The 26,443-nt window shown below is 43.9% G+C and overlaps 1 pseudogene; it reads right to left on the reverse strand.

Annotated features, from left to right (window-relative positions):
* Positions 1-490: 490 nt before the first annotated feature.
* On the reverse strand, positions 491-23,156 carry LOC129523923 (NADH dehydrogenase [ubiquinone] 1 beta subcomplex subunit 9-like; annotated as a pseudogene).
* Between the last annotated feature and the right edge of the window lie 3,287 nt (positions 23,157-26,443).

The raw sequence follows: 26,443 nt of genomic DNA on the forward strand, positions 1-26,443 counted from the left end.
TTTTTTGGTGCTGACATAAGTGATGAATTTTTAATTTTATAATCCATTTTTTCCCTGTGGGTATATAGGAAAGCAATTAAATTTTGTATATTAGCCTTGTATCGACAATCTTGCTGTAACTGCTTTTTGATTTCAAGACTTTTTTTTTGTTTTTTGGTCAGTTCTTTGGAATTTTCAACATTGACAATCATCACATTTGCAAACAAAGACAGTTTTATTTCTTCCTTCCTTATCTGTTTAATTTTTTTGTTCTTATCTTACTGTTTTAGCTAGGACTTCTAGTATGGTGCTGAATAGGGTGGTGAGAGGAAACTTCCTTTCCTTGTTTCCGATTTTCAGGGGAAACCATCTAGTTTCATCAGGGGAAACCATCTAGTTTCATCATTAAATATAATATTAGCTGTAGGGGTTGGCAAGCTTTCTTTTTTTTTTTTTTTTCCATTTCACTGATTTTTTATTAGAGCAAGTGTACGTTCTGTAATGTATTTCACTAGCAAGCACGAAAGAAGAGGTCTCTCTCTCTCTCTCTCTCTCTCTCCACGGGCTGCTCCCAGGGTCTGGTCACAAAATGCCACCACAGTGGGGGCAAATCACCTTCCTTTCCGGCAGGTGGCGTTTCCTCCTGCAGCTGCTTAACCTCTCATTTCCAGCTTTCCCTCCGCAGTTTCTTCCATTGTTTTCTCTTGGCAAAGTAATCAGGATACATTGCCTTCTCAGAAGGATGCCAGTCATCTAAACACCATTCTGGGGCCTTGTAGCACTCGTGTGTCACATAGGAAGTACCCGTAGGAGAGTCAGGGAAGATGTATGGCTGTGGATGCTGATGGTACCAGAATTCTTCCTCAGCCTCCTTCAGCAGCCGGGTGGCCTTCATCATATCCTTTTCGTTCGTCTGTTCTTCAGACCGGGCTCTCATCAAACAAGCAAAGTATCGGTATTTGTCCCTGTGGATGCACCGCAACTCGAGGTGGCACAGCACCCACTTTTAAAGCCTCAACACCTTCTGCTGATGGGTCAGGCAGGCAGCCGGCGCGGAGAACGCCACAACTGCGCTGACCTTCAGCGGCCTCGGGGGTAGCCAGGCGACTTTCTTTATTAAGGTAAGGAAGTTTCTTTTTATTCCTAGTCCACTGATTTTTTTCCTTAAATCATGAATGGGTGTTTGATTTTGTCAAATGTTTTTTCTGCATCTATTGATACGATTATATATTTTTCTTCTTTAGCCTGTTGAGTTGATGGATTGCATGATGTGATTTTTGTTTGTTTATTTATTTTTTGAGACTGAGTCTCACTCTGTCGCCCAAGCTGGAGTGCAGCGGTGCAATCTCGGCTCACTGCAACCTCTGCCCCCCAGGTTCAAGCGATTCTCTTGCCTCAGCCTCCCGAATAGCTGGGATTAAAGGCACACACCACCACGCCCAGCTAATTTTTGTATTTTAGTAGAGACGGAGTTTCACCACGTTGGCCAGGCTGATTTTGAACTCCTCACCTCAAGCAATCCGCCCTCCTCAGCCTCCCAAAGTGCTGGGATTACAGGCGTGAGCTACCATGCCCGGCCTGAAGTAATTTTTGAATGTTGAGCCAGCCTTGCATACCTGGAATAAATCTCATTTGTCGTGGTGTATAATTCTTTTTCTACATTGTTGGATTTGATTTACCAATATTTGGCTGAGAATTTTTACATCTGGGTTCATGAAAAATATTGGCCTGTACTTTTTCTTTCTTTCTTTCTTTTCTTTTCTTTTTCTTTTTCTTTTTTTTTTTTTTTTTTTTTTGAGTCAGAGTCTTGCTCTATTGCCCAGGCTGGAGTGCAGTGGCGTGATCTCTGCTCACTGCAAACTCCGCCTCCCGGGTTCACGCCATTCTTCTGCCTCAGCCTCCAGAGTAGCTGGGAGTAAAGGCGGGCGCCACCGCGCCCAGCTAATTTTTTTGTATTTTTAGTAGAGTCGGGGTTTCACTGTGTTAGCCAGGATGGTCTTGATCTCCTGACCTCGTGATCCGCCCGCCTTGGCCTACCAAAGTGCTGGGATTACAGGCGTGAGCCACCGCGCCCGGCAGTTTTTCTTTCTTATAATGACTTTCACTGGTTTGTTTTGATATTAGGACAATGCTGACCTCATAGAATGAGTTAGAAATTGTTTTGTTTGCTTCTATTTTCTGAAAGAGATCATAGAGAATTGGTATAATTTCTCCCTTAAATGTTTGGTAGAATTCACTAGTAAAACCATCTGGACCTGGTATTTTCTTTTTTTGGAAGGTTATTAATTATTGAGTCAGTTTCTTTAATAGATATAGGTTTATTCATATTCTATGTCTCCTCGTGTGAGTTTTGGTAATTTATTCCCATCAAGGGATTGGTCTATTTCATATATTTTATCAAATTTGTAGGCATACAGTTGTTTATATTCCTTTATTATACCTTTAATGTTTATGGGATCAGTAGAAATAGCTCTTCTTTAATTTCTAATATTAGTAATTTGCAGTTTAACTAGAGGTTTATCAATTTTACTCATCTTTTGAAAAAAATTAGCTTTTGATTATACTTTTTTTTTTTAACTAAAAAGTAAACTTTAATGTCGAAAGTGCAAACCTGGGGAGGACAGAAAAGATCACACACAAGGTTGTCACTTCACACTTGGAAGGTTGCACAGCGGCCAGGCAGAGGTGCTCCTCACTTCCCAGATGGGGCGGCAGCTGGGCAGAGGCGCCCCTCACTTCCCAGACGGGGCGGCGGGCGGGCAGAGGCGCTCCTGACTTCCCAGATGGGGTGGCCGGTAAGAGGCGCTCCTCACTTCCCAGGCGGGGCGGCGGCTGGACAGAGGCGCTCCTGACTTCCCAGATGGGGCGGCGGCCTGGCAGAGGCGCTCCTCACTTCCCAGATGGGGCGGCGGCCGGGCAGAGACGCTCCTCACTTCCTATACGGTGGGCAGCCGGGCAGAGACGCTCCTCACTTCCCAGACAGGGCGGAAGCCGGGCAGAGGCGGCGCTCCTCACTTCCCAGACAATGGGCAGCTGGGCAGAGGTGCTTCTGATTATACTTTTAAACTAGCTTTTATTATGCTTTTAATGATCATGAGATCAGTAGAAGTAGCTCCTCTTTTATTTCCAATATTAGTAATTTGTAACTTGACTAGAGGTTTATCAATTTTGCTGATCTTGTGAAGAAACTAGCTTTTGATTTTGTTGATTTTTCTCTATTGATTTCTTGTTTCAACTTCCATTGATTTCTGCTCTAATATTATTATTTTGTATTATGCTTCTTTGGGTTTATGTTTCTATTTTTTCCTTAATTTCCTAAGGTAGAAGCTTAAATGATTGATTTTAGATCTTTTTTCTTTTTTAATGTGTGCATTCAATGTTAGAAAATTTCTTCAAAACCTCACTTTTGCTGCATCCCAGAAATTGTGATCAGTTGTATTTTCATTTTCATTTAGTTCAAAATATTTAAACATTTATTTGGAAAAATCCAGTCAACCTGAGATGCAATAGAACTATGAGCAAGAGAGAAGCCATATTGTTTTAAGCCACTAGGGATTTTTTTTTTTTTTTGAACTGTAGAAAACTTAGCCTATCCTGCTGGTAAATGAGGACAAAGGATTTTGTAAGTATAGCAGTCACAGTGTGTATTTCAGGCAACATAAACCAAATCTGGTTGATTTAAGAACGCACAAAAAAGAATTTATTAAAATGAGCATTGGTAGTTCAGAATATCTTCAGGAGGCCTAGAGTACCTGCATTGTGGGCTACACACCTGGAAGCAATGTTCCTAATCATGCAACAAAACTAAGGCAGTGAAGACACCATTGTTGCTGCAGTCCAGCACTGATGCTGTGATTGCCCTGCAGACACTTCCGACACTGGATGCTGCCCTGGGAACCTGGGAGTAGCTGCTGCTACACATCAACAGAGTGAATTCTCTCAGGTCCTGCCTCTTCACAATTCTTGCTTCCAATATAATGTCTGGGAAGGTGCCTATAGGTTAGTTCAACAGAATGAAAACATCTGCTATAGTAAGCAACAAAATGATATAATTGAAAGAGCTCTAGACTGCAAGATGACCTGGGATACAGTCCAGATGCTCAGCATGGTGAGCCTGAGCAAACCCCTTTGCCTTTGAGAGCTTGTAGGGTGGCATGAGGATGAAAGGAGATCAGTGGTTTGAGGGCAGTAAAACTTTCTATCAATGTACGTTATTATGTGTTTGCGTGACCAGGTGTGGTCAGCACAGTACCCAGCAACTAACCCACCACTAGGCACAGACTGGGCACTCAATATTTAGAGCAAATAAAAGGTCTAAGCTTGTTCAGGTTAAAGATCTTGACCTCTCAATTTCTATCTTCCCTGCTAGAATGTAAGGACTTTTCTAGGGGTTTTTGTCTGCTTTCTTCAATGCCGTAGCTCCAGCTATAAAAGCATGGCCTAGAAGAGTGGGCCCTCAATAAATATTTGTTGAATGAGTGAATGAGTGAGGAAAATGAATGAATATCTCAATTCTGTCATCTGAGACCAGAATGTTCCTAGCCCAGACGCTTATTTCTAAGTTCACCTAGGAATGTTCTTCCTGACTTAGTTCTGCCCTTCTTCAGCTGCTGTAAAGGGGCTTCAAAAAAGTGTCCAACTGTCCAAGTAGCAAATTTCTGTCATTGTTTCTCTGTCACTGTCTTATGATAAGATCCTGCTGGGTGCTTTGAAAGGAAATTGGCCCCAGTCTCTACAATATTCTTTATAGCCCAATGACGTCTTTGCTTTTTTAGCTGTACTTTTCTCTTTCCAGTCTGGGTTATGATTTTCCCTTGCTCAGCTGGCCCCTAGCATAACTAGTCTAACTGCATCACTATCTACCTCTTACTGACAGTGATCAGCCCATAAAAGGACTGCCATTTGATTTATCCTAGTGTCATACCCAAAAGTCACATCCTGACCACAGCAAACACAAGATAAAGGCTATTGGGCCTAGAAAAGACTTTGGAAGTCATCCAAGCTTGCTTCTTTTGAGGGAGCCTCTGCATTTGCTGTTTCCTCTGCCAGCACAGCATCATAGCATCTCCCCTTGAGATTTCGATGGCTAGCTCCTTCTTGTCATTGGAGATCTCGGTATAAAATTCACCCCCTCACACAGGTCTTCCCTGCGTGCTCCATCTGAAATAGCTACCCAGGACCTCTCCATCATAAGACTACATTTTAATTATCTGTCTATTGCTTACCATGATTTCACATACATGTTTATTCATTTATTCATCATGCAAGCAGATTAACAGCTCCTGGCATATACTGGGAGCTCAATAACATTTTTTGAATGAATAAATTCAGTTCAAACCCCTGGGAAACTCAAGCCCAGAGAAGAAAAGTGACCTTAACAAGGTCACACAGCTCCTTAGTGGAACAGCATGGACTAGAACCCATGGGCCTTGACTCTTGTCCAGTGCTTTTCCCACCATGCCAGTTTTCATAGATAAAGATAAAAAGAAGGAACATCTCTTGGGCCCCCAGTAGGTGTCAGTTTCTGTGGTAGTTGCTCTATACATGTCAGTCAAATTATCCTTATGATGACCCTATAATGTAGGTAGAGTTCAGATTTTTATAAATAAGGATAGAGAGTCTTTGCGATGCTAAGTAATTTGCCAGGTATCCCACTGCTATGGAGTGAGAGCTGGGATCTGACCCTAGCTTGGTCCGACTTTCAAGTTTTTTGTACTGCTTCAGCTGCGTGACATCTCCAGGTAACATTTGTGCTTTATTAGTATTTCTGTACAGTAAATCTAAGCAGTGAATAATAGGGAAATTTTAGGCACAATGGAAGGCTGACAGAAGGCATGGGGTAGGGAGGCTACACAGATTTCCTGTTGCCCTTCAAATCACACTGTAGAAGTGACATCTGTCTCTTTGTCTCACAAGTGAGGCTTACTGCTCTAGAGTCCTGGGATGCAACTGTCACACTGTGTGGGTAGCCTCCAAAGGTGTGTGATGCGAATAGCAGCTCTGCCTGGCTCCATTCAGTTTTCTCCTTGGGAGGACAAAGAAAATTGCGATGTGTGTAACTGATGCCCAAATGGCTAGAAAATAAAACATCTCATCAATGATTTATATATTTCCAAATATAAAATAAAACTTGTAGACCAAATGCTAACAGAGCCCATGCAGCCCTTGGTTTCTTCCACCTCTGTTTACAGCCTGAATCCCACATTTTTTTCTGGTTCTACCCATTCCTTTTTCCTCTTGAGCTCGTGTTGCATCTACTTGGCTGACTCCTAACCTTGGGCAAACTTATTTGTCCCTTTCCCCTGCTCTTTCTCCAGGTTGCAGAGTATTTTTGGAGTAATCACATAGCTCTCATCAATCTATGTTCTCTTGCTTCACCTGGGCCTTTGATGCAACTTAGTGGAGTTTTTGCTCTGCTCTGGTTGCTGGCCTCTTCCCGTCCTCACTGTTGTAGTTAAAGCCATTCGTGATGCATTTAAAGATTTAAAGATGCTGGTCCAAGTGCACACACCTGGTTTGACAGCGTAGCGGGAGCTGCAGGACTCAGGGAAAGGTGTTCTCAGCACCTATAACAGTTTCTCAGGTAGTGGCAAAGAAAAGAATGGTAAGAAGATTCTGGCAGTTCCCTGGGCTTTTATTATAAAAATCCAAAAATGGCCTCATGGGCTCAAACTCTAGTAAAGGATTTAAGGGTCATTGTATTAGAGACTGTGGTCTTCCTTCCCTTGCTTGCTATCTCACTTTCCTTCTTTCTTTCCACAAAAGTTATGCACCTACTATGTGCCAAGCACCACTCTAGTTTCTGGAAAAGAAAAGCTAAGATCTCTGATATCCTGGAACTTTCATGTAGTAGTTGACTATCGTCACGTACTTTCTAAGGTGAAGCACCCTGAGTTCCTTGCATCCCAGGCACCCATTTGTTGGCTTCTCCTCCACTCATTAAGCTTAGTTACATTCTTGGGCTGTAACAACCTCTTGGGGCTCAAGTCTAGTTCACTAGATTTCTTTTTTTCAGAGACAGTGAAGAAGAAAGGCAAAAGCAATAAGCATGCAAAGAGAAGATACACCTGTTCAAGACAGAAACCCTCAAAGCAGCTCTTGTAGCAAACCAAACATTAAAAGTAATTTTGGTTGAGCTGAGATCTCCCTGAACTCAAAAGCACAGGTGTAGGGAGATGAGAGGGAAGAATTATCTTGGAGATACAGTAATAAGCTAATACAGTGTGCATGACAACTTAGGGACTGAGAATTCATAAATATATTCATGTTTTCTTCCCAGTCAAATTGATTAAATATCCAAGCACAAAGACTGAAAGAGAGATTGAAACAGCAAGAGAGAGAAAGGAAAAGTAAGCTACAGAAGTTCTGGTAAAACATATCAACTCTGGACAAAGACTACTTCATCAAACGCATAAACAGCCACTGCCTGATGCATTAGAATCTGGAAGTATCATAAATTAACTGCCAAGAAACTTTGCGAAAGGTCATATTTAACATTAATCAAGCTCTGGTAGTGGATATTTCCATGGCCAGAGGAGAGAGGAAAAGAAAGACTGCTTTCTCTGCATTGCATTTTCAAAATCACTTTCTAATTTTTCAGCAAGAGAAGAAAAAACCGATTTCTAGCTGACTTAGGGACAGAGATTTAATTCTCTCATCACCTGGGCATCCCTTGAATGTGACTATTGAGGCATATGAAGGGAGGGGGCATGGCTGTTCATTTTCTGATTAAGTCCTTTCGACTGCTTTCAGCCACAAGGTAGTCTTATTTTGAAAAGTGCCCACACATAGGTAAAGGGATGCCTGTGGAAGCCACAGAGTAAATGAGTAGCTTAGGAGCGGGGACACAGTCAACAGAAAGTTGAAGGTGAAAGAAAATGAACAATTGTCCTGTTGGCAGCCAGTTTGGGACAGAAACCCACTTTCTTTTAGGCTATGGGATCTTGAGCCAGGATCTAAGACGCTGGGTCATTTAGTAGGACCATAGGAGATACTGGACTGACCATTCCTGGGTCTTAGCATCCCCTTCCTCTGAATGGGTGTGATAACATTTACCTAGAGAGTGTATAGCTAATGTGTTTACTCATCTTGGTGGGAAAGCAGTACCATAAATCCAGATCATTAATTTTCTGTGTCTTCTCTAAGATGGCCATTTTCTTGATCTGACTTTATATAGATGATCTGTTTTTATTGCTGGTTACTTCAGATGCTTATCTATTCCTTTCTTGTCAATTGCCTTTTTTGATTGGAGATTCTAATTTGTCCCAAGACTGAGCTACGTTTATATGTGCACTTATTCAACAGATAGTTAAGAATTTGCTTCGTGTGTCAGGCTCTTATTTACATGCTGAGGGTGCAGCTGTGAACCAAACAGACAGAACTTTCTTCCCTCATAATACATAAATAAATAGGCTAAGAAACCCATTACATGGCAATATGACAAACATAAATAAATGAAGTGCATGGAAAGTTAGGAGGTGAAGAGTGCTATGGGAAGTGAAAGGAGGGTTTGGGAGTGCCTAGGGAGTTATGGTTTTAAAGACTGGTCAGTGCAACCTCATTGAGAAGGTGACATTTGGCCAGGTGAGGTGGCTCTCGCCTATAATCCCAGCACTTTGGGAGGGCAAGGCAGGTGGATCACCTGATGTCAGGAGTTCATGACCAGCCTGGCCAACATGGTGCAACCCCGTCTCTACAGAAATACAAAAATTAGCTGGGCATGATGGCAGGTGCCTGTAATCTCAGCTACTTGGGAGGCTGAGGTGGGAGAATTGCTTGAACCTGGGAGGCGGAGGTTGCAGTGAGCTGAGATCACACCAAGCCTGGGCTACAAAGCAAGACTCCACCTCAAAAAAAAAAAAAAAAATAGAAGATGACATTTAAACAAAGCCTTACAGGAGGTGAAGGAGGAACCGTTTGGATGCTGAGGGACAGAGCACTCCAGGCAAGAGAATAGCAAGTCCTAAGGCCCTGGGAGCCTGGAGTGTACCTGCCGTGTTTGAGAAACAGCAAGGAGGCTGTGGTGGCAGCAGCACAGTAAAGGGGAGAAGCTAAAGAGGTGCCCAGGGGAGATTTTCTAGAGCCTGGCAGGTCAGGACAAGAATTCTGGCTCTTACTATGAAAGAAACAGAGTATCTTTGGAGAGTTTGGGGCAGAAGAGGCAAAATTTTCCTTACAAAATGACTCACAAAGATGTTTGCTTTGCGTTATTCAGATTGGCTCTAATCACAGAGAATAAAAAAGAACTCAACCTCTAAAGGCACCAAGGGAAGCTGTGGGCAAGGTAGGGCTCTCCCCCAGCAGCCCCTCCTTTGTGCACTTTTGCCTTTGCACAAAGTCCTTGTCAGTGAGTGGCAACAAAGCATCGGCCAGGTGTTGTGGGGCAGTAAGACACTGATCCTGGACCAGGCTGGGACACTGGGCAGCCACAGGCATAAATGGGGAACACTCAGAGACTCCTCCAGAGGTCCTGGGTGGGAGGCAGATGTGAAGGGTGACACCCCATTATCTCAGAGAGTGTGGCTGAAAGGCTAAGATTGTTCATTGCTGTTACAGTATTCACTCTCCCCTTCTTTGTAAACAAAACTCTGGCTTTATAAGGCATTGTCCAGCTTTCCTTGCATCCAGGGCTTCCAATTAGGAGCAAAAGCCACAGAATGGAGCTTCTAGGGAATCTTTTTAAAGGGGGCTAACTATACTCGAAGGTATGCCCCATTGCCCCTTTCCACTCCATTTCCTCCTGATGGCTGGAGCCACAGCAACTATCTTGCAACCTTGAGGATAAAAACAAACAGCTCAGGATGGCAGAAAAATAGAGAAGTCTGGATTCACGGTGCTTCCTTACCAATCATCTACTACTTACCTTTGGTTTTACTTTATGTGGGGGTGTGAAAGTTCTTAAGATGAAAATGGAGTCATTAATTAATATCAAGAAAAATCTAACATATAGAGCCAGAGAAGGCTATGTAGAGAGGTTTCTCATGCTTATATGCCTGCTAACAAAAGCTATCACAGAAGACTGTAAAAACCACAACCTTGTGCAAAGGACATTGTAACTTTACACAAAAAAAATCCTTCCGCAAGGACATCTGCCCAGCAACTGCCTGTTTAACCTCGGACTGGCATCATCCTTGTCGTTGGTCTTTGTAGCCAAGGATAATTATTTCAAAACAGTTATGCAATTCTCCTCATTTTCTCCTTTAAAAACCTTTGTCTTCCCATATCTCCCTGAATACATACATAGTTTACTATGGCATATGTATTTCCATTGCAATGCCTATTCCCAAATAAACACCTTTTCTTTTAGAGAACTTCTCTTTGTTATTTAGGTTGACAAAAGAATACAACCCTAATTTCTCTAAGCCACTGGTATTAGTAGATGAATGAAATTCCTAAATGATAAAGAAAGTGACTCACTTTGAAGGTCCTTTTGATCATTAGAAAGTGAACACTGCTCTAGGAGTTGAAAGAACTGAATTTGAGTTCTGCGTCAGATATGAATTCTCTGGATGACTTTGGCCAAATTATGTAATTATAATGTTAATGTTTACCACAAATTGTTTAATTCCTGCGTTAAGTGCTTTATTTACTTCCTTATCTCACGTGAACCTTACAAACCATATGAGTGACGTTTTCTCGTATACATTTTACAAATGAGAAAATAGAGACTTGTGGAGATCAAATTCAAGGTTATAGAGCAAGCAAGTTGTAGAGCTGGGGTTACAACCAAGTTCAGACTGGCTCCAAAGCCCTCGGTCTTAACTACTACGGAATATACTCTTATTTTCTCTGAAGCTCAGTTTTCTCCTCTGTACAATGGGCAAGAGGACTGGATAGTGTTTGAACTCCCCTTGCAGCTCTGAAAACTCTGGAATATCTAGCCTTTTTTATGCAGTCTTGCCTGTCCGATCTTGATCTTGATCCCTCCTACTTCTGCCTCTTCCCCAAATTTCCAACTGGTGCCCTTTTCAAAGACGCTGTAATCAGAGCCCACATATCTCCCTTGATCTTGAGAAGAGCTGCCAGAGGAGGCAGCCCCAGCCAGGGAGCACAGCGGGTGTTCAGAAATGTTCTGTGGGTGCCATGGCCCCAGCCTGCTCCTGCTTCTGTCAGCCCTGGAGCCGCCTTGCCTTGCCTCGCCAGGGGAGGCCGTGTCTCTGCACAATCTGTCTGTTCTGATGATCAAGGAGGGCCTTGGTGGAGCAGCGGCGCATGCCCTCCCAGGTGATAAAACTTCCCCGGGCACTCGGGAGAGGTGGGCTGCCGGTGAAACGTGAAGAACAAGCACTGTGCTGTGTAAATACATTTACAGGATGGAACTGTTTCTTGGCCCTCTGGGGCCTATTTCCTGAGCTGTGTGGCAGGAACTGTCTTCCTCGGAACGATTGACAGGGCCGGTGGGGAAAGCTAAATAGATCTTGATTTCTTTCCTTGTGTTGGCACATTTACCTAATGAGCAGAAGGAACAGGCCTGGAGAGGCTCTGAGACCGGGGACCACAGGTGGCTTCACAGTGAAAAACTCTTGCTCTTGCCGTGCGGAAATATCCAGCTCTCTCTGCTTCTCCACATTCCAGTTCTCTGTGGTCCAGGACAAGCAGGGCCCTCATTTCCCTTCATGGGGCAGACAGGAAACTCCCTTTGGGACTTGCCTGGGTTGGGGTGATGTTGTTTGGCTGTTGCATGAGAAAGACCTCTCCCATCTCAGCATCCTGTCACCCCGGCTCAATGGGGGCTGAGGGTGTGGTGAAGTTGATGGGTATGCGATGGTGGTGCTGATGGAGGCACCCATGGTGCACCTCCACGTGATTAGTGCACCACCTGCCCTTTTGATGAAAATAGTGGCATTCAGGAGTTTTTTATGTGTGCGGCTCGGCCACGCAGGCCACAAAGGGAGAACGTGGCCCCTCAGCAGTCGAGGGGCACTGTCTTAGTCCATTCAGGCTGCTGTAACAGAACATCATGAACTGGGTTACTTATGAAGAACAGACATTTGTAACATTTTTCATAGTTCTGGAGACTGGAAGTCTGAGATCAGGGAGTCAGCAGGGCAGGGTTCTGGTGAGGGCCCTCTTCTGGGCAGATTGCCAGCTTCTTTTATTGTATCCTCCCCAGGAGAGAGTGGGGAGCTGAGGCAAGCTCTCTTGTGACTCCAAGGGCACCAAACTCATGACCTCTTCCAATCCTAATCACCTCCCAAAGGCTCCTGCTCCTAAAAGCATCACATCAAGGGGGTGGGTAGGGTTTCCACATATGAACTTTGCAGGGGCACAAACATTCAGTCCATAGCAGGCACTCAGCCAGGCCAGAATATTGAAATATTTTAGATTCAGTCACTGTGTCTGGGAGATGGAAAACAGCTCTTTAGTTTAGCCTAGAGAAGGAAGAGGAGTCAGGGTCTGGTGCTCCTAATAGCCAATGATGGCTGAGTGTAAGAGTCTCTGTGTTTCATTCCTTCCTCCATCGGGACCAAGATGGTGTCTGGTTTCACTGCTGCTCAGTGATTGGTCTGGAGTCCTTTCTCAAGGGTAGGTCTGTGACTTCCAATTCTTTGGTATCTCTCTTTTCAGGGTAGGCTCTTGGTTAAGGGCTTGCTGATATGGGAGAATGTAGCTCTCAGCAAATCTACATGAACAGCTGGGAGGAAACCGCTGCTTGGCAGGAGGGGCCATGGTTTTGTTCTTCTCTTTTGAGAAGAGCAGCCCTGCCATCCTTCTGTTTGGTAAAATGGGGAGGAAGAATTCCTGGCATGAAGACACATCAGTCAGCAGACCCCTGACTTCCAAGAAGTAGCAGAGACTCCAGCTTCTGAGTGGATTGGAGAGATCCCTGGAGACGAGTTGGAGATGCACTCGTCTCTGTCGGCCTCCCTGGGCAGGAGGTGTCTGATTCCCTGGTTAGTCTCCACTTTGAATTTCTACAGTTCTTCAGTTTGGTCTCTAGGGGAAAGAAGCCAGACAGCTGGACTTTCCTGAGCTGGAATGGCTATTGCTGAGGCTTTGGCATCTTCATTCACAACTTTTCAAGGGCTTGCCCTTTTGACCACTCAGCTTCCCATTCCTCTCTCAGCCCCAAGAACAGCAGGTGTACAAAGCTGCACGGTTGTCATTCCCGGGGAGATTCTTTTCTATTAGCTGGTGCTGAAGGAACTTGGAAATGGATGAGTTTTCCCCCAAACTCCAGGTCCAGCTTGGATTTCTTCTAGCTTAGAGATTCAAATACGTGAGGGCTTATAACTGGGAACTTTGTGTCTGTGGAGGACAACTGTGAGAATGTGGAGGCTGTCCAGGGAACAAGTCAGCGTGAACCCAGGACAGAGGGAACAAGCTTCTAACACTGACAACAAATGAGGTGAGTCCTTCTGCCTAGCCAACTTTAAGGCAGCCACAGCAGCACCTTGCAAGCCTTTACTATAAAACAGGCTGGATCTGAGGCCCTGCCCAGTGCATGCTTCAGAACTAATGCATGGAGATAAGACAGCACTAGAACTGGATTCCCACCTAGGGTTTTCACTGAATAAGAGCAAGAAGGGATCTCAATGATTATCTGTTTTCAACAGCCTTATTTTACAGAAAAGAAAACAGAGTCCCGGGGAAATAAGAAAAACATTAGCAAATACATTTGTATTGCTTACTTTGTGCCCATTTCTGTTCTAAGCATTTCCTCATTTCATCCTCACAAAAGCCTACAAGGTAGATATTGTTATTATCTCTGTTTTATAGATGAAGAAACTGAGACAACAGAGTCTAGTAACTGGCATAAGATGGAAATGAAATAGTGTCCAACCTCTCAAGCCCTTTGCTAAGTCGCCCTGGCAGTTGATCGGAGTCTAGATCCGCAATCCATAGTCCAAGCTTTCTGAGCCATCCTATCCTTCTAGATTTGCACTATCCAATGTGAAAGCCACTAGTCACCTGCAGCTATTGAGCACTTGAAATGTGGCTTGTCCAAATGGTGATGTGTTTCAAGGACCTAGATAAAAAAAATAAGAATGTAAAGTATATCGTTAATATTTTTCATATTGATGACATGTTGAAATGACAATCTAATGGCTCTATTGGTTTCAATAAAATGTATTATTATAATTAATGTCACCTGTTTCTTTTTACTCATTTTTATGTAAGTACCTCATGTTTTAAGATCATATGTGACTTGCATCTGTGGCTCCCATGAAATTTAACACTGCGTACGTGTGTTAGTCCATTCTTGCATTGCTATAAAGAAATACCTGAGACTGGGTAACTTATAAAGAAAAGAGGTTTAATTGCCTCATTGTTCTGCAGGCTGTACAGGAAATATAGCAGCATCTGCTTCTGGGGAGGCCTCAGAAAGCTTACAATCATGGCGGAAGGTGAAGAGTGAGCAGGCACGTCACATGGAAAAAGCAGGAGCAAGAGAGGAGGGGAGGTGCCACATACTTTTCAACAACCAGATCTTATGAGAACTCACTATCACAAAAACAGCACCAAGGGAGTAGTACGAAACCATTCATGAGAAATCCGCCCCCATGATTCAATCCCCTCCCGCCAGGCCCCACCTCCAACACTGAGGATTACATTTCAACATGAGATTTGGGTGGGGCTAATTTCCAAACTATATCCATATGTGACTTGTGTTTGTGGACAGCCCTGGCTGGCAAGCAAACCCTGAGAATCACAGCACTGCTGAGGCTGCATCCCTGCTCCAGCCCCAGTAACTGCAGTGCTCCACAGAGAGGGCACCTCACCCACCCTTGGCCTTCTCTGCATCTATAACTCATACTGCTGTTCTGAGGCTGTGCTAGAAGCCTCCTCTGACACCACTGGGATGGCATCATCAGGAGAAGGATACACCATCAAACTCTTTGGAGGTTAGTGAGGCTTAATGGAAAGGGCGTGACTTCCACAGATCCACGTTCGGATCCTGGCTGTAGTATGTGCTATTTACACTCTGAGCATCACTTTTCTTATCTGGAGAATGGGGACAATAATACATCTCAGAATTTTTCTTTTCCATCCTGCATTTTCAGAGGATGGCTTTCTCTACCACTTGCAATAGCACATTCTAACGGTTAAAATCAAAATTACAGAAAACATTGGGGAAAATAGTCCCTGATGCTTTTTCGCTTTCTGATTTCTTTGGTAACTTTGAATATGTGTGAGCCTCAGTTTTCCACTCTGAAGAATGGGAGCCCCCAGGAGACAGACCCTGCACTTACTGCCCAGCGATGGTTGAAATTCAGATGCCAACTAGTAGTGGTCAGTGCAAGTGGGAGAAGAGTGCCCTGGAGTAGCTTCCAGGTTATTGTTTTTCCTTTCCATCTCCTGTTTATGAAGCTCAGCTGGCATTGCCACTAGCTTGGGCCTGGGTCAGATGCAAGGTGTGAATCTGGGACCAGGAAGGCCCAAACTATCCTGGCAATCAGAGTGGCTGAGGTGGGGCCATATCCCACGTATTTGTCTGGGGAGAAAGGAATAATCTCTGCATTTACCCTGGGCTGTCATTCAGAACATGTGTGCGAGGTAGGCACCCAGGCTAGCCCCAGCTTTCTTATACATCTCTAGGCTATGCCTGACTGTAGGACCCCTGTGGAGTGTGGAAGTGAAGTTCTATTGGTAAAATATGGTAGAAGTGCACATCTATTCAAATCAGCAAAAATGCACTCAAATCCCAAGTCTAAACTTGTTTGTTATGTGACTATGGACAAGTCATCTAATCTCTTTAAGCCTGTCTCTTAATTTTGCAAGGAAATATCTAGCTCATATAGTAGTTGTAAGATAAATGACATAATATAAAGTGCACATTAAAAATGTGCATTGTGGAAAAGACAAATGAAAACAAAAAATACATGCATTGTGGGCAGTCATTAACTGGCAAGTATTAACATGGAGCCATGTCTCTTAGTTCCAGTGCAACAATGATAGGAACATTTTCTCCACTTGGTTGTAAAGAGTGCTGTGTTTGTCCATAAGGATGCAGCAGCATTTGCCTACCGAAGGAAAAGTGAAATGCCAAATGCTTGCTAACCTCTTCGCTTCCCCAGTTTATACTCTTCCCTTAACACTACCCATTTGATGGTCTCAATCACAAACAAGCTTGAGAAACAAAATCATTTCCTTTTCAGAAGTCTACAGGTAAAAATCAGCAGGTATAAGGACAATTTGGGACTAATTTCAGCCCCTACCTGATTTTGAGCAAGTAAATGACTCACGACATGCCCTTGGCCAACCCATGGAGCCTCTTGGGGCTTCAGCTTCCTCTTTAATAAAATGGGATGAGTAATCCTTGCCTCACCTTCATTTTACAAGCATGTAACAAGGATGAATCAAGTAATGGCTGTAGAATCCTTTGAGGTCTTTGGAGAAATACTTGCTATATAAATGCAAAGTATGATGTCCATTTCTATTACATTGTGTTTTGCAAATAAATATATAAGCCTATGGCACATCCATGTCAGTGCCTGTCTGGCCAGCCATTTGCCATGTACATCTTTTAATCATCTCCATACATTTATTCATTGAAAGCATATTCCAAATCTGTAATGCGTGGGTTATTATTATTATTTTTTCTTTTTGGAAGCCCAGGGCACATGTCTGTTCTGCCTCATTTCAGCTGCTGGGAATTCTGACAGATCCATTGTTGGTGATATGTGCACGGGGGGAGGTTTTCTATATCATCAGAGACCTAGATCCAGACCAAAGAAGGTTTCATGTTCATCGTCCTTCCCATTCCCTTTTCCTGACCCTCTTAATTGAGCTGTTCAGAAAAGAGGCCCTGTCATTCTTTTGAAAAATAGCCTGCTTGTCCCTTCCTAAAAACTTTAACCAGGTTGCTCCCTGATTCAGAAGATAAAAGAACAGATTGTGGAATGTACTTTGAATCATGTAACACTTTAGAGGCTATTAGTTGTTGTCGATTATCTCCGGGAATAACCAGCATCCTTTCCCCTGTCTTTCACTATCATATGTCTTTTGTCTAATCCAGATCTCTTTTCTTAACTCTGGATCCTGTTGTACAACTACCGCCTGTGTGTCCTACAGGCACCTTAGACTCTAAATATCTAAAATCAGACTTTCCATCTTCCCTTTGCATCAGCTCTACTCTCTACATTCTGTCAAGACCCCAGTAATCAAGGCTAAAGATAGGTGAGGTGGTGATTTCCTAGTCATGGTTCTGAAGCTTCAGGGTTTATACTTAGGTGAATCGCAACTCTGAAGGCTGAGTTTTCTTCCTTTTTAATAAAAATACATAGAAATTTGGCCCATGGGGTAAAAGTGAGTAGTATTGGGAAAACACTTTCATGTTTAAGAAGTCTCCTGTGTCTTGTACTCAAAGGTAGACAGCTGGAGTCCTCTGGGCTTCTGCCTCTTGAGATCACCTGTATTCATTGCATATTGATCCTTCTCCAAAAAGCTTCATGAGACCTGATTCATGTTCACAAAATCTTCAGGACCTGAAAAGTTGGAACTTCTGAATCTTTTGGCTTTATAGAAACCAAAGAGGAACTTCTAGTTCAGTGTTCTCTTGAAAGGCTTAGACCTCAAGCGTTCTGTTACCCAACTGTCTGATTGTTTTGACTAAATGTTGGCATACCTAGGGTAAACCTCTGGCCATTCAAAATTCAAAGTCTGTCTTATTGAGGCCTCTTCCCTGCTGTCCTTTTTAAAAATGCAAGTGGCTGGGCACGGTGGTTCACGCCTGTAATTGCAGCACTTTGGGAGGCCGAGGTGGGTGGATCACTTGAGGACAGGGGTTCAAGACCCGCCTGACCAACATGGCAAAACCCTGTCTCTACTAAAAATACAAAAATTAGCTGGGTAGGGTGGCATGCGCCTGTAATCTCAGCTGCTCAGGAGGCTGAGGCAGGAGAATTGCTTGAACCTGGGAGGTGGAGGTTGCAGTGAGCCAAGATCATGCCATTGCACTCCAGCCTGGGCAACAAGAGTGAAACTCTGTCCCTCCAAAAAAAAAAAAAAAAAGTAGATTCTTTCCTAAGCTTTCCTGCCTTCTCACTCAAGGCAGTGTCCCCAAGTGAGCTCATCCTCTCCCATATCTTTTACTGTCATATCTCTTTTTAAACCCAAACCTCTTTCCTTGCCTCTGGATCCACACATCTAATTGCCTGTTGTACATCTTCCCTTGTGTGTCCTACAGGCACCTTAGACACTAAACGTCCAAAGTCAGATTCGCCATCTTTCCTTTCCATTAGCTCTACTTCCTATATTCTTTGCCTTGGCTTTTGTCAACTAGTACACAAAGTAAGCCAGACACTAATGATATTGAGCACATTTTCATCTGCATGTTACCCACATGAACCTTTGTGTGTGTGTGTGAAGTGCATGCTCAATTGCATGTTCTTTTGCCCACCTTTTTCCTAATTATTTTTAGGAATTCTTGATATAAATCCTTACTTCAAGCTGGGCACGCCTGTAATCCCAGCACTTTGGGAGGCCGAGGTGGGTGGGTCACCTGAGGTCAGGAGTTTGAAACCAGCATGGCCAACATGGCAAAACCCTGTATCTACTAAAAATACAAGATTTAGCCAGGTGCGGTGGCATGTGCCTGTAGTCTCAGCTACTCGGGAGGCTGAGGCAGGAGAATCACTTGAACCCTGGAGGCAGAGGTTGTAGTGAGCCAAGACCGTGCCACTGCACTCCAGCCTGGGCAACAAGAGCGAAACTCTTTCTCAAAAACAAAGAAACAAAAATCCTTAGTTCGATATATGTTTTATAAAATAAGTTCTTCCAGTCTGTGGTTTACCTTTTCTCTTAATAATGTCTTTGAGTAGGCCGGGCATGGTGGCTCACGCCTATAATCCCAGCACTTTGGGAGGCTAAGGTGGGTGGATTACCTGAGGTCAGGAGTTTGAGACCAGCCTGGCCAATATGGTGAAACCCCATCTCTACTAAAAATACAAAAATTAGCCAGGCCTGGTGGCAGGCACCTGTAATCCCAGCTACTCGGGAGGCTGAGGCAGGAGAATTGCATGAACCCGGGAGACAGGGGTTGCAGTGAGCTGAGATCGCGCCATTGCACTCCAGCCTGGTCAACAAGAGCGAAACTCTGTCTCAAAAACAAACAAACAAACAAACAAAAGTCTTTGAGTAAACATGAGCTTTTACGTCCAATTATCAATTGTTTATTTTGTGGTTAGTGCTTTTTATGTCCTGTCAAAAAATATTTGGCTACCATAAGTTACTATTCTCATTTTGGAAATTTAAAAGACAGTATTTATTTGTTTATTTATTATTTAGTTTTTATAGAGACAGGGTCTCACTATGTTGCCCAGGCTGGTCTTGAACTCCTGGGTTCAGGTGATCCTTCTGCATTCTATTGAATGATACATCACATTTTATTTGGTCATTTCCTGTGGATATTTAGGTTGTTTTCAAATTCCAAAGCTTTGTCAATAAGCAATGGTGCAAAATATCCTTGGATGTGTCTTTTTGTGATACATATTTCTTTAGGGTACATATCAAGAATAATATTGTTGAGTCAGAGATTACGTACATTTGAAAATTTGAATAGACACTGCTATATTGCTCCCAAAGTAATTGTGCTGATTTATGTTCTCAGAGCCTTTAAGTTTTAATTCAAATTTCTAAGACTTGAGATTTTGATAAACCTAGCATGACTGTTGAACACATTTTTTTCTCCAGGCTACCATATAGACTACTGTGCAGCCCAGGGATTGGCTGTCATTGGATCAAGTGCCCACCTGGATCTAATTATCAGTGGCGGGAGAGGGGGAGTCAGGTGGTATGAAACTCATTGACTAAGGCTGCCACAAGCAGGTCTGAGCCAATTTTCCTTAGAAGTGGCTCAACAAGGCCAGGAGTTCGAGATCAGTCTGGGCAACATGGAGAGACCCTATATCTACTAAAAATAAAAACAAAAATTAGCTGAGTATGGTGGTGCATGCCTATAGTCCCAGCTACTGGGGAGACTGAGGTGGAAGGATCACTTGAGCCCAGGAGCTGGAGGTTATAGTGAGCTATGATTACATGACTGCACTCCAGCCTGAGTGACAGAGTAAGATCCTGTCTCAAGAAAAAAAAGTGACTCACCAAGTCTCCTATAATTCCAAAGTACTTTTGCATCTACAGTTTCAATATCATATATTTGCTGGAAAGTTAAAATGAGATCATAATATGACAATATTTTAGAAAACAAAATACATGATGGCCTTATTATTATTATTTAAAAATATTTTAAAAACTACTCTGCTAGGTATGTGGGGAAATACCTTTATCAGCATGTCACAGATAAGAGCTAATGGTTATTGAGTGCTTCCTTTATGACGGGCAGTAACCTAAGTGCTTTGCATGTACTGACTTATTTATCTTCATGATAATCCTATCAGGTAACATTACTTTATCTCCATTTCACAGATGAGGTGACCAGACAACAGAGAGGTTAAGTGACTTTCCTAAGTTCACACAGCTTTCAGATGGCAAAGGTGCGGTTTGTGCTCAGGTTATCTGATCCCTGATGCCATTATCCCACAACTCCACTCTGAACAGATGGGAAAGAGCAAGCGAGCAAATGGCTTGTTCCATTCTGCCATGAGGACTAAACTCGGATTTTTTTCTATCTTGCTCTAATTCCTATCTAAGGGGTCTGGGGAGTAGTGCCCTACAAATCATAAATTCTCATCAGATGGGTTTTATTTAACCCTATATATCATGACTTTCCAAACTGACTCTGGCATAACGTTATGAGACAAGAAAGAAAATAAAAATATTTTGTGGAAACATGTTTCTTTGCCGTGTTTAAAAATGGCCCTGCAAAACTGTCCTTTGTAGGGGAAAATGTGCATCTGTAAAGAATCTCTATTACCACAGCTAGATCTCTTTTTTTTTTTTCCAGACCCTCCCAGTCCTGAAGAGATTAGCTAAGATCTGAATAGGAAATATTTGTCATCTATTGTCTCTAAGGGCAGCCACTATAAGACTTTGAAAGAACTTTGGTCTCCACAATCTTTTAGCTTAACCAGAACATTCCCTTTCTATCAATCCCAGGTCTTTAGACAAACTCAACCAATTGTCAACCAGAAAATGTTTAAACTCACCTGTAGCCTGGAAGTCCCTGCTTTAAGTTGTCCCACCTTTCTGGACCAAACCAATGCATTTCTTAAAGTGTATTTGATTGATGTCTCATGCCTCTCTAAAATGTATAAAACAAAGCTCACCTGGACCACTTTGGGCACATGTTCTCAGGACCTCCTGAGGGCTATGTTATGGGCCATTGTCATTCATATTTGGCTCAGAATAAATCTCTTCAAATATTTTACAGAGTTTGACTCTTTTCGTCGATAGCCGTCACCCGTAGGGGACCCTGACCTGTGCTCTGCCCACCCTCGACACCATCTTCAACCCTTCCCTGGGCTGCCCTTGTTTGGCATTAGGGCCCTGATAGCTGAAAGTCCCGCCCACTCCTCCCAGCTCCCTCCTGCCTCCTTCTGGGAGCCTGTGGCCGATGACTCTTCTTCTTGGCCCTTTTATCTCTAAATAAGTAAAAGGAATACTTTTCTCCACTACCCACATCTCAGGCTGATCCTTGCCCTTTTATTTATTGAGCAATGAATGTAAGTGACTGAAATCAACCAATGCTTATCAAAACCCTTGCATCAGCTAATCCTTGGGGGAAAATAGAGTTAGGAAAAGAGTTTGCTCAGGGCCACAAGCAATGCGTTTGATGATGGCAGGGTCAGCACCAACCCTTCAGGGCAGGGAGGACTAGCCCAGGCTTGCCTCCTGTCATTCTTGGAAGTGGGAGAGGGAGCTACAGTTTCCACAGTCTCTCTTTGCTGAGGAAATGCAGGAGCTCTATGCCTTGGTGTTGCAATTTCTTTTTATCAATTCATCCTTCTATTGTCTCTTATCTGGAGATTTCCTGTCTCCTTGATTATGATGATCCTTGGAATGAAAGGCTTAAAAAAGAACTTGGATTTCACCTTGTATACACATTTCTATCTGGTAATAAAAGATGAGGGGAATGAAACTAGCCACCATTCACCCAGAGAGTGAACAACATTTAAAACTCAGAGGCTGACATGCCACTTAGGTTTGGCTCATTGAAGACATTGGGTTAATGACTTCTCTGAAAGGAAAAGTTTTACTCGTATCCCCTATTTATTCAATGGTTTTCTAATTGGGCATCTACTATGTTCCGGGTATCAACACTTAATTGGAGGGGCGTAATTAGTAACCAAAAAGGCGCGCTGCTCAGATTTTAATTGAATCACTCAGGGGTTTTGTTAGAGTGCAGATTTTGATTCAGCAGGTCTTGGGTGTGGGGTCTGAGAGTTTGTGTTTCTAAGTGGCCCCTCGGTGATGCAGAGGGGGCTGTGACAGAACAGGGACTAGGGTAGCATTGTTTAACTCACATGGTATGTCTGGCCAGGCCCTTTCTCCCATAGGTCACTTCTCCCTACGCCTGGGTTACTTGGAGCCAGCGTCATCTCCAGCTCTTACACTGTGCTGTCTATAATTAAGAGCCAGGAAGAACAGAGCGCTTCTAACAGATGAGCTTCTGCCTTGCCTGGGAACCTGATCCTCACTTCGTATCCTGGTTCTGGCTTGTTCTTTGGGTCTCAGTGTTCTTAAGTAGTCCAAGGAAACTCTGGCCCACCAGACAGAAGTCCTGCCTGGCTCTTGTTCACTCCCATTCATGTGACTGGCATGGGGCCCTCGCTGGGAGATTTCTCTGATGATGCTGGTCTGATAGGCTGTGTGGATCTTTGGGTAGTTCCTGAGTGCCCCCACCTCCAGGGGCCCTGCTCTGCCCACCTTTTGCCCACCATATGCTGCCTGAGACTTCCAGGTCCTGTCTGACCCAAAAGTCCAGGTCCAGACCTTCCTCATGATGCCCTGTCCTACTGGAGGACACTACCCAAGTGATGGGGGCCTTGGCTAACCAGGTGTGATGCTCTGATGATCTCATGGAAGTCTCAGGTAAGCAAGGCCTTTTTAGCTTCCCAGGGGTTACTCTGGCCTCATCACCCCCAAACTTCAGTGAGCCGAGTCCAGCTCAGACTTATCTTAGGCCTGGCAGCCTGCAGCTCTAACCTGAGCCCTAAGCCACATCTCGGTCCCACCACTGCAGTAGGAGGAGGGCAGTCAGTCACACCAAGAATGGATCTGCCACTTACCAGAGTGTGACTTGTGAAGTAACCTAACCGTTGTATGTCTTCCGACATCATCTTCTGCTACTCTCCTATTGGTTGAGTTTCTTTCATTTCAGGGCCTGTGCTACTCAGCTAGGGCCACTGACAAAATACCAGAGAATGCATGGCTTAAAGAAAACATTTATTTCTCAGAGTTCTGAGGGCTGAGAAGTCCAAAATCAACATGCTGGCCAATTTAGTTTCTAGTGAGGACTGTCTTCCTGGCTTGCAGACAGCTGCCTTCTCACTGTGCCCTTACATGGTGGAGTGGGGGTGCTGAGGCAGGGGGAGGAGGAAGAGAGAGAGAGAGAGAGAGAGAGAGAGAGCACTCAACTCTTTGGCATCTTCTCATATAAGGACAGTAACCTTATCAAATTAGGACTCCGCCCTATGACCTCATTTAAGCTTAATTAAGCATAATTACTGAATTACTTCCTTACTCCAAATATAGTGAGAGCACTCAACTCTTTGGCATCTTCTCATATAGGGACAGTAACCTTATCAAATTAGGACTCCACCCTATGACCTCATTTAAGCTTAATTAAGCATGATTACCAAATTACTTCCTTACTCCAAATATAGTAACACTAGGGGTTGGACTTCAACATATGAATTTTGGGGGGATACAATTCTGTCCATAGCAGGGCCTTTGCTCTAGCTGTTCTCTGTACCTGGAAAGCTCTTCCCCAGGTTTTCTTAATGGGTGGGTAACTCTGTCATTCACACCTTTGTTAAGATGTCACCTGCTCTGAGAGGCCTTCTGTAACCATCCACTCTAAAGTAGCCATACAGTCACCCTCTATCAGGTTACCTTGTTTGTAAATACTATTCTATGGAGTACTTATCGCTTTTATGCTTTTAAAAATTCAATTTATTTTAGGAAGCCTCCTATCTCCCCATCCTCCACTAAACAGAAGCTCCAGAGAAATAAGGACTTTGCTGACCTCTGTCTTGAGACCTTAGAACAGTGCATGACACAGAGCAGGTCCTCATTAAACATTTGTTGAAAAGTAAGCAAGCAAATTAATACAGTTATTACTACCAGGGAGGTGGCAGGCTGGGAGTGGGGGCAACGTGTAAAGAGGCCCAAAGTCACTTGCCTTAATATAAGAAGGTACGTGGGTTATGAGACAGAGAGAAGGGAAGCCTGATTCTGCTGGATCTGTGCGAGGAGGATTGGGGAAGACTTCGCAAAGATGGACCCTCTATGCTGCATGTCAGAGTGACACAGAAGAGATGAGAAGAAAGGTATTCATGTCCTATGGAGAGGGAGGAGCATATGGGAAGTCATGGAGGGAAGGGAGTATCATGGTCAGGTGCCTGGGAGTGGTTTAGGGTGGCCTAAGATAGCATGTCTGCAGGGGAGGGGCAGCCAACTTGGGGCCATGGAGTACCGTGGGTTCCATGCTCAAGAATCTCATCCTACAAGAGACAGGGAAGCCTCTATGGAGATTGAGGCTCCCAACTACAGAGGTACACGCTCTGCCCTGGGCCTCCCACAGTCTGTATTCTGTCTCCCTAGTGCTGACCTCGATCCATTGGACATCATGAGATGTGTCTATTTCTCATAGTTCACTTACAGACTAGGAGCTCCTTGAGGGCAGACACCCTACTGTATTCCTTTTTGTATTGTTGTGCTCACTCTGTACCTGGTTATTGAGGCTAGCATCTAGTGTCATCAAGTTGGTGACTTTATTTAGTAGGAGTCAGAAAGCCACTTCTAACCCAGGCATCCGGGGTAGCAGTTGTCCCACTTTGAGAGTATGGAGTGCGTCGTTGGGCTGAACTGTGTCACATGGCCTACTGCCACCTTGACTGGCTCCCAAGAGAGGGTGGGTGGAGAAGCAGCTCTGGCGGTGTCAACAGGCAGGTAACTTATAATGCTGGCAAGAGCAAGGAGAAAAAGGATTTTTACTGAGTTTCATGGCTGTGCTCTGAGAAGGTCTCTACTTGATCAGCACCAGCAGAACAGGGTCTTCCTCCTTGGAGAGGCTGATGACCATTGACAAATGAATATTCAAGACCTAATACAATCATTTCTATTCACTTCAGAGATGGCAAAGGGACGCATGGAAAAGTGACTCCCGGGACTTTAGCTGTGAGATTCCCACTTGATTTCTGACTGTTGACCCAAATGTGACCCTCTAACAGCTGGTCTCTCCTGGTGGGCACTTATCCTTTGTTTGCTACCAGGTTACAGGGGTGAGAGCCACCGTGTACCAAACTTGGGAGCCCCCTCCTAACCCCTAGGCCCTCTGGCCATCCTGTGTATTTAGAACCATATCTGGGCCCCAGTGCCAACGCTGGCATGCAGGTCCCCAGCCGCATGCTAGAGGGATTCTTGCCTGGGTGCCTTGTTGAACAAGACAAGGGGTCTTTCAAGGCACTCTCTGTCCTGGATCCTGGTGTCAGGAGTGCAGACATGCTAGTGTGATGACCACCATGCCACAGCATGACCTGGTTCTGTGGAGAGTGTCATGTAAATCGGTAGTAAACCAAAGGGATCCTCAGGTACTGTGGACTGTGATTTGGTAGATGGTAGTCTGTGACTTCCAGTATTGGCTTGTGCTCACACCAAGAGAGCCAGCAGCCCTTTGTTGGTGTCCCAGGACACTAGGCCACTTAATTTGCTGCTTAGCCCCTAGAGTAGTGGTTCTCAACTTTGGCCACATATTGAGATCTTTGGGGGAATTTAAAAAAATCCTGATGCCCAGGATACATCTCAGACCAATTAAATAGTATCTGTGGGGCTGGAACACACATCAGTATTTTTTAATTGAATTCATTGAGGTGTAATTTGCATACAATGTAATGAACACTTTTAAGTGTATGATCTGATGAGTTTTGACAAATGTATACACTTGTGTAACCATCACCAGGGCAATCAAGACATAACATTTTCATCACCCCAGAACATTCCCTCATGCCTCTTTGCAGCCAATTCCCTTCTCCCTGTCCCAGGAAACCACTGATCTGCCTTCCATCACTTAGATGGGTTTTTCTTTTACTAGAATTCCATGTAAATGTAATCTTACTTTGACATCTTTTGTGCAGCAAAATGTTTTTGAGAATCATTTGTGGTGGTGTGTGATCAGTATACACTCCTTCTTGTGGCTGAGTAGTGTTCATTGTATGGAATAAATACAACAATGTGTTTGCTAGTTACCTGTGGTTGACATTTGGGTTATTTCCAGTTTTTAGCCATTATGAATATGCTGCTATTAATATAAATATTCGTGTCGACTTTGTGGGAATATAGATCTTCAGTTCTCTTGGGTAAACATGTAGGAATGAAACTGATGGGTCATATGGTAAAGTGT

This window comes from Gorilla gorilla, chromosome 6, assembly GCF_029281585.2.
Source record: "Gorilla gorilla gorilla isolate KB3781 chromosome 6, NHGRI_mGorGor1-v2.1_pri, whole genome shotgun sequence".
NCBI lineage: Eukaryota > Metazoa > Chordata > Mammalia > Primates > Hominidae > Gorilla > Gorilla gorilla.